A 14,003-nucleotide genomic window follows, 5' to 3' on the forward strand; every position below is an offset into this window, starting at 1 on the left:
TCATAACTGAAGTGGCATCTGGTACTGAGTTATAAATCGATCTTCTCGGCATTAAAAAACACTTCTACAGATATTTATAGATTATAACATTGTATATACTGCAGAACGGTATCTTTATTGTCTTTATTTAGGCGCTACCACCATCTAGTGGAAATAGTTAAAGTTGCACATACAGATTTTACAAACTGGAGCAAAAAACAATTCAGTTAAAGCTTAGCCCCATTTGTGTATTAACATGTAGTAGTTCTGCGTGTTCATTTGTTCAAATAATCAAAGTAGTATCGGGAACATATTTTTTCTTTTTCATAAAACTCCCAAAAATTAGATAATTGAAAATAGTATTTAGTCTTATAACTGTCATCTTTGGTTATATTTTAAAAGCCATTTTTTAGTACTATTATATTTTACTCTCTTTATCACCCTAACCTTCTGTACTCTGTTATTGTTTCAATGTATCATCCTAACCTCTTTCTTCTGTGACATCACGACTTCCTTCTGTTTTTATTTTTATTAAAAATTGAAAAAAACAAAACAAAAAACAAACAGTTTTGTTTGGAACTATAACATCGTAGTGTATTCTAGTTCACCTCACTCAGAATGAGACACTATGTGACACATGTAGCGTATACACATGATTCCATCAGGGGACGTTCATACTGAAATCCATGCCCTGCTGATTTCATTAGGGACTGAGATCTCCTCACTTCCTGTCACTAATTCATTCCTGGTCCTGCTCCTGTGCTTCACACAGAGTTCATCTGATTAAACCCTGACCTGCTACGTAGTGGCGTTGCAGTGTCCAAACTGTTTGGAAGTAATGGAAGGACTGACCTCCATTTCAGGAGTTATTGATTTTTGTCATTTCTGCTTTGTGTAACTGTCCGTCACGAGCCTCCGGGGGCACTGCGAGCGAGGGGGTGTCGGTGGAGGATAAGTACATACAGAGAATTCATCAGGTCTTGGAATAATTATGGAGCAGGGATTTATCATAAATATTTATCAAGTAATACAAAATACATCTGTTCTCTCCATTTCAAAGCTTTTCTGTCAGTGGCTCTGCCACCATTCCTGTATATCTGTACATTTTTTTTAGCCGTCCTGTGTTGCCATGGTCAAAGAAATCTGACTTCAGATTTATATTTCGATTTTATTTAAAAATGTAATTTTTTGTCAGGCAGATATACAAACACATTTGACTAAAATCAAAATCATGAGTATAAAACAGAGAATCCAGTCTCTTCCTATTGGTCTCAACACATGAGTAAAGAACATTTCCTGGTTTCCTTGTGTCGGAGGCCCACAGAATAATGCAATGGAAAATCTAAACAGCAAAACCTCTCTTTGTTTTCACTTGCCAGTTCTGTGGCAACCTTATGCTATATGGTGAAAATAAAACCGGAATGCTGTTATGCTATATGGTGAAAATAAAACCGTAGGAGTGATGCTAGGTGGCGTCTGAGGATCCTCCCCACTGACACTCCCTGTTGTTTCCTTCACTCCCTGCATCTTGCTGAGACAAAGCAAAAAAATAAAATAAATAAATAACTGCGTCGGCCGGTGTTAGGAGCCTGGATCCACCGCATTATTGTGCGACGGCAGCAACAGAGACATGAATATAATGGCGGGTCTGTCTCTCCAGACATGAAATTCATACCAGTAAATGCTGAGCCACAGTTGTTGTGGATGTATTTGTCCTTCAGTGTTCACAGGGTGCGGCGAAGACTACGACAAAATGCAGTTCAACGCCAGGCATTAAGAATTAACAAAGATATCTTTTTAGTTTAGTTTTTTTATTTTTTATATATTACACATCAGCATCTTTTTATCCCAGCAGTGGCTACAGTTATACATGGTTTCACAGCTCCATCCAACATAATGAGCATCAACGGTGGTAATATGGGAGATGAAGCTGCAGATTAATTTTAAATAAATGGCTCCCTCAAAGGCTAATGGCCTTCTGAGCACTGTGGTTAAACACTGAGAGGGGGACTCTGACCACGAGTGAAAAAGTCCCGCCGGTCTGTGTGATTGTTTCATTATTGCACCATTGTACATCACGGATGAGTTTACAAAGCCATTAGCAGTGTGTCATAAGAAAATACATTAAACACTGGTTTATAGGAGCTGTGAAATATTTACACCCTTTTCTTATTCACTTACTCCCATTTAAGCCGTGTCTTGGCCGTTCGTGGGTCTGAAAATGAAAGATAATTTGTATGTTATTGCAGCCAGAGCTAAAAGATTATTAAAAAATAATACTTTAAATCTAGCCCTGAAAAGCAAATCCTGATGTTAGCTAAATATAGGTGACACTACACTTTACAGCATTGATTCCCAAAGACTGGGTTGCAACCCTTAGGTGGGTCGCAAGAGTTTTTTTTTTTTTTTGGGTCGTCTCACATCATGTTTCTCAGGAGTTTCCAAATTATGTCTATTGATTTGAGTCGCGAAGGTTTGTGACTTATGTCAAAATAAGTTTGGGAAACACTGCTTTACAGTACTCCATCTAGTGTTGAAAATGTATGCTGTGGTGACAATATGATGTTTTAACAGAATAATTTTAGGCAGTGAGCTGAGCTGAACAAGGAAGACTAGAGCTTATATTCACTAGAATCATCGCCACATTTCTGACAGTGAGTTCACAAGTTAAAAATGTTAGAAACGGAGAAATGGAAATGGAAAGTTCTTTGTTTTTAACCTTCTCACTCGGCTGCCATCACTTCCTGAAGTGAAAGTAAACACAGGCCAGAAAAAAACCATCCATAAATGTCCCGGAGAGAGTTGACACACCAGGAAACGTGGACGGTAATATTCGCTCCCATAAATAACCGGCTCTGACTTGTCACTCGAACCTGGATCGATAGCTTTGGGGACACGTCTCACTATGTGCCTGCATATCTCGGTCCTGGAGCTAAAATAATAGGGGGCCACATCAGAGGCAGGGCTGGGAAACTGGCAGCCAGAGTCAGTGGAATAGAACTAAAACAGGAGGAGGCAGAGATGGAGTACAGCACAGTGGTTATTTCATTTTTTTTTTTTTTTTTTTTTTTTTTTGTGTGTAGGTTTTGGGCACAGTGAGACACTGACTCAGCTTCCATGACAGCTTGTTGACAAGATGCAGCTTTAGGGACAGAGATTCCCCTGCAGCTGTGGGAGAAGCTGCAGAAGCTGAGTGTGGATTAATTCAGGAACACGATGAATTTCACTTCACTTTTTCTCCTCTCTTCACTACCTTTGGTACATTTTTTATCCTCACATGTTCACTGACCGACTCATTTTTTTCCGTGGCATGTAGTTTTCATCATTACTGCGTGTTTGTTGCCTTTTCAAGGCTGCCTTTTTAAGGTCTGGAAAATGCTCCAGGAAGTTTAAAATTGCAGTTTAAAACTGCATTTCTATCATAGATCATAATCTGTAAAAACAACCTTTCGAAAAATATATTATATTGTTTCTAACGAAAAGCTAGCTTTCGTACCTCGGTCTGAAAAGTGGTCCAAGTTGCTGATAACGAAAACCAAAATGCACTTTCTATTTTATTTTGTTAGTTGTTTTTTTTTCAGTCCCTTCACTTCCTGTGACATCATCACCTGGCCTGATGACTTTCACCTGTGTGCACCTACACCTGCTGTGTCTGAGTGTCCTGCCTGTTGGCCTGGTCTGTCCTATCTGGATTTCACTGCTCGTCCCTGCATTGGTTGATTTGTAGATTCCTTAAATTAGTCAGTATTTTCTCTTTTTTCTTCACTTTTGTTTCAGTGAAAACTGTTTGGGTTGCCAGCCCATGATTATCTGTGTCCTAATCTGTGGTCTACAGCCAATGGATCGGGCCAATACTGGTTGTCCAGAATGTTGTATCACAGAGCTGAAGTAGTCTCTTGGATGAAGACGTCGTCGAAACAACCTCCTCGTCCAGCAGCCCTCGATGGTAAAGATGACATGGAGGACTAAGAACCTGCACAGACATCCCAGAGTGAGTTCTCATTCAGTTTGTTTCAGCCACTTTTTGGATGAAGCCCCCTAAATTGGTACACAGCCAAAGTATACATTTGTCACACAGTCGAGGCCATGTCTAGGATCTCCTTCAAATATCCCTAGTGTTTGTTTTTCTATTGTTCCTTCTATGACGGGCTGTGACACATCAGTGACATTTACTAATGAGAGTAAAGAGCACTCGAAACGTGTAAGAGCTTTGAGAGCGACAAACAAAATGTCAGCGGAGGGAAAATCAATGAAGGTCATGCTGCAAACTGCACGACCGTCATCACCTCTGTCATATTTGTTTTTTCTTTGATTTTTTTTTTTTTTTCCCCCAATACAACACAACGGTTGTCACACTCTCGTTACTGCGGATGTCGTTGCTGTTTAGAAATTTCCTTCTCAACATGGCCGTTGCACTGGTTCTAGTCGTTGCATAACCATTGGTAGTTTGAATAGTGCTGAAGTAAAAACACTTCTTTCTGCCTGGTGGTGTTCAAAGCAGAGAGAAAGGACATCCTCCAGAAAACCTTAAATTGTGTCTGTCGCCATCTAGTGGCAACTGACACAGTTGAAGTCAAACTGAATCTTTGACATATTATGTACAACTTTGCATCAATATCTGGTCGGTTGGATTAGAAATCCAAGTGTGGTAAATATCTGGCCTGCGGGCCATAATGTGTTCTGTCTGGTTCAGTGCTTCAGAGCATACTATTACATATTTTGGTCCAGAGTGTAAAACTCTGAAACTAGGTTCTTAAATTTAAATGTATTTAATTGACACACACACTGCCGCAGTGTGGGCCAAATGATGTAGTGGTTTGCGATCTTGCCTTACAGCAGAAAGTTCTCTGTTAGCCTGTCTGATGCCCCACGTTTGTGTGGAGTTGATAGGTTCTTCCTGTGTATCTGTGGGATTATTTCAAGTGCTCTCCTTTCTCCCACAGCCCCAAAACTCTCAGTATTAGCTCAATGGTCCTCAGTTGACTGAAGGTTGGGTCAAACTTAATGGTGTGAATGTTTTTTTTTGTCTTTATATATAGCCCTGAAGTTGACCAGTGAATTATCCAGGGTGTAATTGCCTCGTGTCAGTGGTGTCTGGGCTTGACTCCAGTGACCCTGAAAACGAGATGGCACTAGAAGATGAGTGAATACTGAGATGAGTGTTTAGTAGCATTTAACCTTACATGTTAAGAATCAATGGTAACATTATACTAACAATTGCATAATTTAATGAACATTTCTTATGAGGTTTTTTTGGTCTAGTTTTAGGAACATTTCTCTAATTGGATCGAAGCATCATGATTTACAAGGCCGAGATTTTTTTTATATATAAACAAATTAAGAAATAAGTAACCTTAGTCAAGTGATTTACTTTTATAGCCAGTGTAAAACTTAAGGACTTTGAAGAATTTGCTGAGAATCTATACTTTTATATAATCCCCCAAAATTGCTTTGAAGATTTCCTCGGAGCGCCACACCAAATCTCACCAAATTGTCTTCTCACCCTCTGCTAAGACTTTATCCCCTCCAAGAAGACTTGATTTAAAACTGCTGCTGTAACTGTTCTCCGTGTGACAAATAAAGCAGCTGACAGACACGGGGTGGGAAACGCACACCTTCCCCTCGCAGCCAGTAACGTTCCTCCTGTGTGACAACAGGAAAACAAGCCTGATGGGTCCACAGACACGGGCGACTTAAAGCAGAGCAGCTGGTGAGGTGAACAGCAGGGAGGGATGATGATGAGTGGACCGGCCACAGATGTGGGGGGGGGGGGGGGGGGGGGGGGCGGCGGACACACACACTGGTGGTCATGTAAAATATGCGGCACTCAGCGTTCCCTTTCCACCTGCATTCCAGTAATGAAGGAGTGACAACACAGAGCCCTGGTGTGTTTACAAAAAGGATGTTGCAGTAACACTGGTCACCTGCTGCAGCACCGATCCAAAATGTCACCTCTGAGCTGCAGGGGCAGAAGGTAGAAAGCATTTAAAGTGATGGAACCGTCCTCATAATCCTCTAAAAATGAATCCCTGTTTTTGGGAGGCAGGAGGAAACGACTCCCCTCGCGAACTCTCTGCAGCTTGGGACTAACCCCCCCCCCGCAAAAAAAACAGGACGATTAGCATTTGATTTACTGTGGACACAACAGTTGGGGAGCCGATTACTGTGGACACAACAGTTGGGCAGCCGATACAAAATATTCAAATTAGAGAAAAATCAGCCAGACAATTATTACAAATAAGACATGAGAGCAGAGGCTCCTAACATCATTATGACAAAACATCCTTGAGGGGTTAGAACTGTTATTCTTCCCCATAAATTACTAAGAAAACAGGGTGATGTTGTTCTTTTCTCTCCTTCCCTCTCCGGCGCTGGTTAAGTAGCCAATTACTAAACATGCTCATGCACAGAGAGACAGTCATTCTGAGTAAAATGGGCCATATCATGCCCAGCAGAAACATCACCTTGGTTGATGGCAGCAGAAGAACCCTCCTGCGAAGATGCTCGGCTTCCTGAAGAGTCAATAAACTCAGGCTTTTTTTTTTTTTAACAGGTGGTTAACAATGGTTTATAGAAAATCTTTAACTTTAAATCACATATTGCAGAATGTATCACTGCGACAGGCCTTAAACAAGAGACAAGTTATGAGCCCCCTTTTTGGGCCCAGAAGATGAAAGCCAAGTCTGTGTCAATGCTGACCCCTTCTGGCCTTATCATGGACCACATTCTGTATCTAAATATTAGAAGAGCCAGTTTCCCTGGGTTTTGATCCTGGGTCTTTTTGGATAAAGATTGGATCTACTCACCTCGCTCTCTCTGGGTGTTCAATCCAGTGTAGTGTGTTTTTAAATTAAAAAACAAATTTTAATCTTTCCATAATTCCAAAGCGGCCTTAAATTAACCCACCTTAAAACATCTACTAACCTTCTCCAGTAAACTTGGGTTGTTTTTGAAAACCTAAAACCCTTTCACTTCCTGTGAATTAGCCTCCTTCCTCTGCCACGATGGAGTCGTCTCTGGCTGCTAACATTGCAGGCAGTTCCACCAGCGTTCATTACTGATGTACCGCATCATTGCAGCTGCAGTAACAATAAAAGAATATGAGATTCACATTACCTTGTTTTATGTGGCACCAGAGGAAAAGAATTGGTTTGCTGTTGTTTTGTTTTTTTCTTTGTTCTTCTCTCCGAGCGTTAATGTGGTCATTTGGAGAGTCCCTAAATAAATGTATAAAGGATGGTGAGGAAGGTGCCTGGAGTCATTTTTATCTGCTAGAACTGAAAGAAGGCCCCAGTCATTAGTTGCTAGTTCAGTTGCGTTCCATAAAAAAGAAACAATTGTGGAAATAAATTAAAGAAATGGTGAAGGGGGATGTTGAATAAAAAAAAAACAACCAATGGCAGAGACTACTTTGCTGAAAAAAAAAAAAAACTTTCTTGAAAAAGTCAGTATCACCTCTCAAGGATCATTATAGAAGTACAGTATTACAATATTGAGAATCCAGAGATGGAAATAAAAAAATACCCTGTGCAGCTGAAAACTTGATTAACCTCAGGCTGAAGCATGAGCTCAGTCAACTTTACCGAAATGAGTTCACTATATTGTATGCAAATGTGACCTTAAATGCTGAAGGCGTCGCTGCAGGAGCATAGGTTTTAATGTGGACAAAGTCTGTCCTCTGAGGGCAAGAACATGACTCGGTTCCTGTCTGTTTGGTAAATAAAGTAAAGTGCCACTGAGGTGCTCTGAGCAGGGCACCGTCCCCCACACACTGCTCAAAGCTGCCCACTGTTCACTTTGGTGATGGGTTGAAAACAGAGGTCACAGTTGGTTGTGTGCAGTGGTGTGCTGTGTCACAGTGACATGAAAGGAGTTCACTTTCCTTTCCTTAAATTATTTTTGAAATTGTTGGTGATAGTTATAGCTGGTCTAGTCTGGACTGTTATGATCTGGTCTGGTCTGCTCTTATTTACCCCTCACCACTTACATTTAGATCGTCTTCTGCCTTTTAGCCAACGTTTTTAGAGACAAATACAAAAATGTAAGCGTTATGTCTCACTTGACAACAGAAAACCTCTAACCAGCAAAAGGCTACTTTTAAGAATACCAGCCTTGTTTAACATTTATGAGCTTTGAAGCCTCTGCCATTGAAAATATTTCAGTGTAAAATCGAGGTTCTCAATAGGACAAGTAAAAGAAAACTGTTTATACTATAGAATCAGGGGACAGTCACTCTTTAGAATCGCTGTCCTTTCTCAGCTTTGTGATTCTTATTTTTTTTTTCAATCATCAACAACACTGAGTGATTTGACTAAAACAAAAGACTCTCAATGGATCACAAACAAAAATTCTCAGGCGTGGAACACGTGCATACAGTAAGGAAGCGTCAACAGCATATGCACCACTGCACCCACAGCCCAGCACATCCACCAAATGTCTCCTGACTGAACGTCTCTGAGGCCTGACCCTAAATCACTTTGATGACCAGATCTCGCTGCACCTCACAGGTCCTTGCGTTCTGCTCTAACCTCCGCGCCACAGCGCTGATAAATCACCCGGTCAGAGCCTTATCTCCATTAAACAGCGTGCAAACTAATTTAGAAGTGTCACCCTGTTCCACGGAGGAATTTTACAGCTCTTCAAGTGCACGTGTCCTTAATGGATTAGAAAGGACGGTGTTTTACATGCAGCGTTGGCTGGAAACAAAATACACTATTTATTAAAAACTCAAACAAAATAAAAAGGAACATTTTGAGTCGGTGCCTTAAAGTGTACTACCTGCAGAGAGGCTTTGTGACTTTATTTTCTCTGTGATTTTGTTCATTCGGAGCCCACACACTACTTTCAAAGTTCTTTCATTATTTGTGACTAAATGGGCATTAATTGTGTTGGAACCATTATCTGCTAAAGGTACCCTAATTGCTCCTGTTGTGATTTTAATTAAATTCCATTATCTTTATTTCTGCCTTCAACTGTGATTCCTCGTTTTAAAAGGTTTCCCACTAATTCATTAGAGCAAAAAAAAAACAAACCCCAGTACTTTTGACTAAAAAAAAAAAATCACAAAACATAACCTGTGCCAGCACTAAAAGCCAAATCATAATCTGCATAAAAATGTTCCTGTTTACAGTCGTGTGAATTATTGTGACACTAAATGGGTTATAGAGTGGGGAAAGTTTTTAAATTGTGTTTTTTTTTTTTTTTTCTAAATTCAATTATTTTCCAGAGTAGCTTCCATAGTTAATGAATTTTCTTGGCTTGACCCTGAGAATCAATTATCTCTGTGCTATAATTATCTTAAGAAACGAACGACAGCTCCTTAACCTCCACAGCAACACATCATCAAACTGGCTCTGAAAACAACAGAAACTCCAAATTCCATCTGTCCCAGAAAGTTTTTCTTACTTCAACTCGTCCTTTTATCTTGCTTATTTCCAGCCCCTGAAATAATCCCACATCTGGTCCAGACAATTGTCCTTTGTTGACCTTATTGACCTTACTGTCTCTCATGGTGATCTCATGGTACGGTCGATGGTGCAGTGCAGTTCTCTAGAAGACAGTCTAGTAACTAGTCTAGAGCAGGCATGGGCAAACTAAGGCCTGGGGGCCGGATGCGGCCCATTCAGCTTTGCCATCGGGTCCGCCAAATTATATAATTGGTTCGTATTGTGATTATATTTCTGCCTTTTCCATGCAATGCCCATATTTTCCCTATAGATGGTGTAGAGAGGGCTATTTTAGCCTTCAAGCATGACTTTTACATGTCATTTATCTTATTTCACACTAATGCTCCATCTATCTGCTCCTATAGCACCGATTCGTTCATGCGTTTAGACGAAGTGTCACATACAGGCCTGGCATAGGTACTACAGGGAGCAGAGTTGTATTCTGCATGCAAGAGATGTTTTCAGCCCTTTTTTTTCCTCAGTTTTTTAGTCAACCTTTGGAGAACTGACTTTCCCTCTCTTTATCTCATAAAAGGTTCATACAGTAAACTTTTGAAAAATATCCATATGAAATGTGGAGTAAGTCAAAAAGTTAACATTTCACCTGACCAGTCCACTTCTCCACTTTCACTGCAGCAGAACTGTAAGAGTAGCAGTAGGTATTCTTGGCAGCGGTGTGAGTATTAAAGCCCTCTGCCAAAATCCTTGGATTTATTTCCTTAATATTGACCAGAGTATTGATAGTGTCAAAACAGAACTGCTTCTTCCAGCTTGAAACATTTGCCAAAATCAAATTATTTTCTTTTTTTCGTTGGACAGGATATTCCCTCTGGCTCTGACTGGACTGTTCCCAGTGCTGACATTAGTCACTGCCCACTGTTGGTGCTGCTTCTTATTGTTGCCAGCACATCATGTCACCAGTCTTGGCTTCGCTCCACCGGCTCCTCTCTGTGTTGAAATGATCAACATTAAAAATATGTAGGTCTGACTCGTCCCTCCACGGTCTCTTCGTCAACATCCCGGCCCACGGAGTCCACCGAGCTCCGAGGGTGAGTTCTACTTGAGTGCTTTTTAATTTCCAGTGCCGTATATTATCGGACTGTAACCGTGAATATCTCGCCTTCATCAGGGTTTATTTGAGAAAAGCGTACTGTATTATGATTCTGCTGCAAAACATTTGGTCCTTATTGGCCTGGGCCAAGGCGAGTTATCTCATAATGATTACATTCCAACACAATTATGCTCTATTTCACCACGAATGTATTAAGTAAAGGAAATAGCTTGACTTATTTTCAGCGGAGTGAGGGAAATTTTTTCGCTGCAGTTTTAGTGTTAACTGCTGTTGTGATGAAGCATTCTGCGGTCATCACTTGTGGCTTGGTTGATTTCCAGTAATTTGTGGTTAAACTTGGACCCAGAGTAGTCTGGTTCAGGCAGCACAAGAAGATGGTGAAAGTGTCAGTAGCCTTGTTTTCTATAATCACAATCATGAAAAGAAATTCTTCTGGCACCAAAGGTCTTTGATACGTCTGAAATCAGCCTCGGAATTCTAATGAAATTCGTGATCGGAATCCTGTGACTTACACAGTTAGCTTCTAGGTGAAACCTTACAAGGTAAAGCAAGGCTTCGGCAAACCCTGGCTCCTGAGCCATATGTGGATCTTTAGCCTCTCTGCAACGACCCCCTGCTAGCTAGAAAATAACAGACAGAATAACTCAGTACATTTTTAATGCAATTAAATGTTACACCACTTTCACACTTTTAATTGAACGCATCACATTTTCAGCTTGCTTGCTAACAGCAAGTTAAAATAATGTGACTAAGATCAGGTGTGGAACTTTAAAGAAGTGTGAGCTATGCTATGAGTTCAAGTTAGTCTAGGAAATACTAGTAAATTCATCTAAATCAGGCATAGCCAAACTTTCCTAGTTCCTAAAATTTGACAGCAGGGCCGGAGCAGATCAATGGAGCGTTCGTGCGAACTGAGATAAATGACATGAGATAAAAGATGATAAAAGTCATGCATAAAGGCTAAAATGCTTCTAGCCCTTTCTACACCATTTAATGGGGAAATGTGGGCCTTGCAGGGAAAAGGTAGAAATATAATGATAATATTAATTAATAATTTGGGGCCAGTTTTGCGGGCCAGATTAAAAAGCCAAATGGGCCACAACCGGCCCCCAGGGCCTTAGTTTGCCCATGCCTCTAAATATTGAATAGCAAGCAAAACAAAGGCAGAGGCAGAGGAAGAGGTGCTGAAAGAAAAAACAACAGCCAAAAAGTAACTAAATTGGACACCTGACATGTAACCTTAGTAATTTAAATGAAATAGTTTAAATAAAATTCCTAAGGATTTTTGGTTTTCTTAGTCCTATGGTCGGGGTTTAAGGGCTTCTGATATTAGTCGGTGTGTATGTGATAGTCTGTGGTAATTCCTGCCCTGCTGAAGACATGAATTACTAGATATCTGAACAATAATAAAAATATCAGGTCTAAATCAATGGTTCATTATGAATGAATTGAATATTTGATTTATTGTCTTCCTATAAAAGAGGCTGGTTTTCTTTTCTCCTGGGGCAAAGCCAGAAATCTCTGTGCCTTATCCTGTCATATTTAGGTTTTGTTTTATTAAACTGTAAAAAAATATAGCATTGGCAGTAAGTTGTGTCTGCTATAATTTTGTTCCGGCCTCCTGGGAACTGGCTCCATTGTGAAAACCTTTCCCTAAACTCAAATGTGTGGTTTTCTTGCCTCCTCTGACCTTTGGTGTGCAGAGTGACGTGTAGAATGTGCAGAGTTTGAGGAGACATTAGTCAACGGGAGACTGGGTGAGGGGGCTGGGGGGTGGATGAGTGCTGGGGGAGTAGATGCATGCTCATAAATCTAATATCGCTGCTCGTTTCCAGGACAAGTGTGGTTCAATATGTACCTTCCATGTGTGACATTTTCAGCAGAAGTCTCCAGTGTATATTACCAGAAAGTGGAGGGATTCCAGGAAAATATGAGACATCAGTTCTGGAGCTCTGGAAGTCAAATCCAACATATGGAAAATAATTCAAAAAATGGAAATATTAGGTTTTTAGAGAGAGAGAAAAAAAACCCAGGACTGACTCAAATCACATGTAAAAATTAATGCTGAGATTCCAGACTTCAATATAAAGAGCTGGTTTCTTCCTTCATCTCAAAATTTAATGTAGAAATAATGAACAAATAAGACATGGTACAGTTTCTCACACAGGCCCTTGATTATGATATTTACCTCTTCAGTCAGAAAACCAGGTTTTCCTTCAGTTAGTCTCCGTGTTGTCGCCGTGTCGATGCTGTTCTCCCAGTCAGTGTGAATGTACTACTGTATATACAGAGTAGAAATGGCTGGCAGTTACAATAAAACAAGTGAAGGACAGGGATAGTTGGCAGATGGAACAGGCCCTCGACACACACACACGCACACACACACATTAAGGACAGGGGGACACAAAAAGAGTCGTTTCATTACTTTATTTTTGACAGGCGTAACACATTTTTGACAACTCCCAATTTGGACTGGAGTCTGCACCGGGGTTTTTTCAGCCGCAGCAGTAGGCAGCTGTTTTAAGCGGAGGAGAAGGTGGAGGGGCGGGGGGTGAGGGGGTATCTCAAATACACAGGATGAGCGCCATCTGTCCATCATCAAACAGACGCTACAGGAAGTTCATAACGATGAACGTTTATGCTGAAAACCTGGAGATATTCAGGGAACTTCATATTTGTTCCTTTTGCAGGAAATTGAAAAAAAAAATACATTCAAGTTCAATTTCAATACTTTGGAGTCTTGTTAAAGCCACGGTCTGGGATTTAATGCCTGAACCTTGAACTTGGTGCAGTTCCAATGTTTAATGTACAATAATGCCTCAAAATACAGTATCACACATTTTCAACTTCTGCATGAACATAAATATTCTTTTTACTCATTCATAATCTTTGTATGGTTTGACAGCCCTGTAAGTCTTGAAAGAATCCAGTTTAGTTAAATAAAAACCTGACCAATTTTATCTTTTTGTTATCACTTTGCTTTTGTGTATTTCACTGATCACATTTTTCTCTGAAAAATTAAACATTTTGGAATTAGAACCAAAATTACATTTCTAGCAAAAATGGAATTTGAAAAAAAAAAAAAATTAGATCCATCTGATTGAATTTTATTTTCTATAAACCAAAATAAATCTGATTAAATTTTATTTTCTATAAACCAAAATAAAATGTAATATGAACTCGGTTATATTCTTGGAAAACAAATTAAATTGGAGCATCAAAATTTGAACCAAACATGGATAAGAATTTTTTTTTTTTTTCCCATTCCAATTGGTGTCCATCTTATTGCTTTATCTTAAAAAAAGACAAATAGAAACATTTATGGGAACTGGATTGCAGTCCCAGGTGGAAGCAGTGATTCCGGTTGTAGTTTGGTGTAAGAAAACATCCCAGGATTCCACCGAAAGAAAAGAATTCTCTGATAAAACACTGCTGTGCTGTCAGCACCCCCTGCAGGGGAGATGTTTCCAAACACAGATTCCTTTACATATTTAAAATTGCCATTT

Source organism: Cynoglossus semilaevis, chromosome 19 (genome assembly GCF_000523025.1).
Source record: "Cynoglossus semilaevis isolate Cse_v1.0 chromosome 19, Cse_v1.0, whole genome shotgun sequence".
Taxonomy (NCBI): domain Eukaryota; kingdom Metazoa; phylum Chordata; class Actinopteri; order Pleuronectiformes; family Cynoglossidae; genus Cynoglossus; species Cynoglossus semilaevis.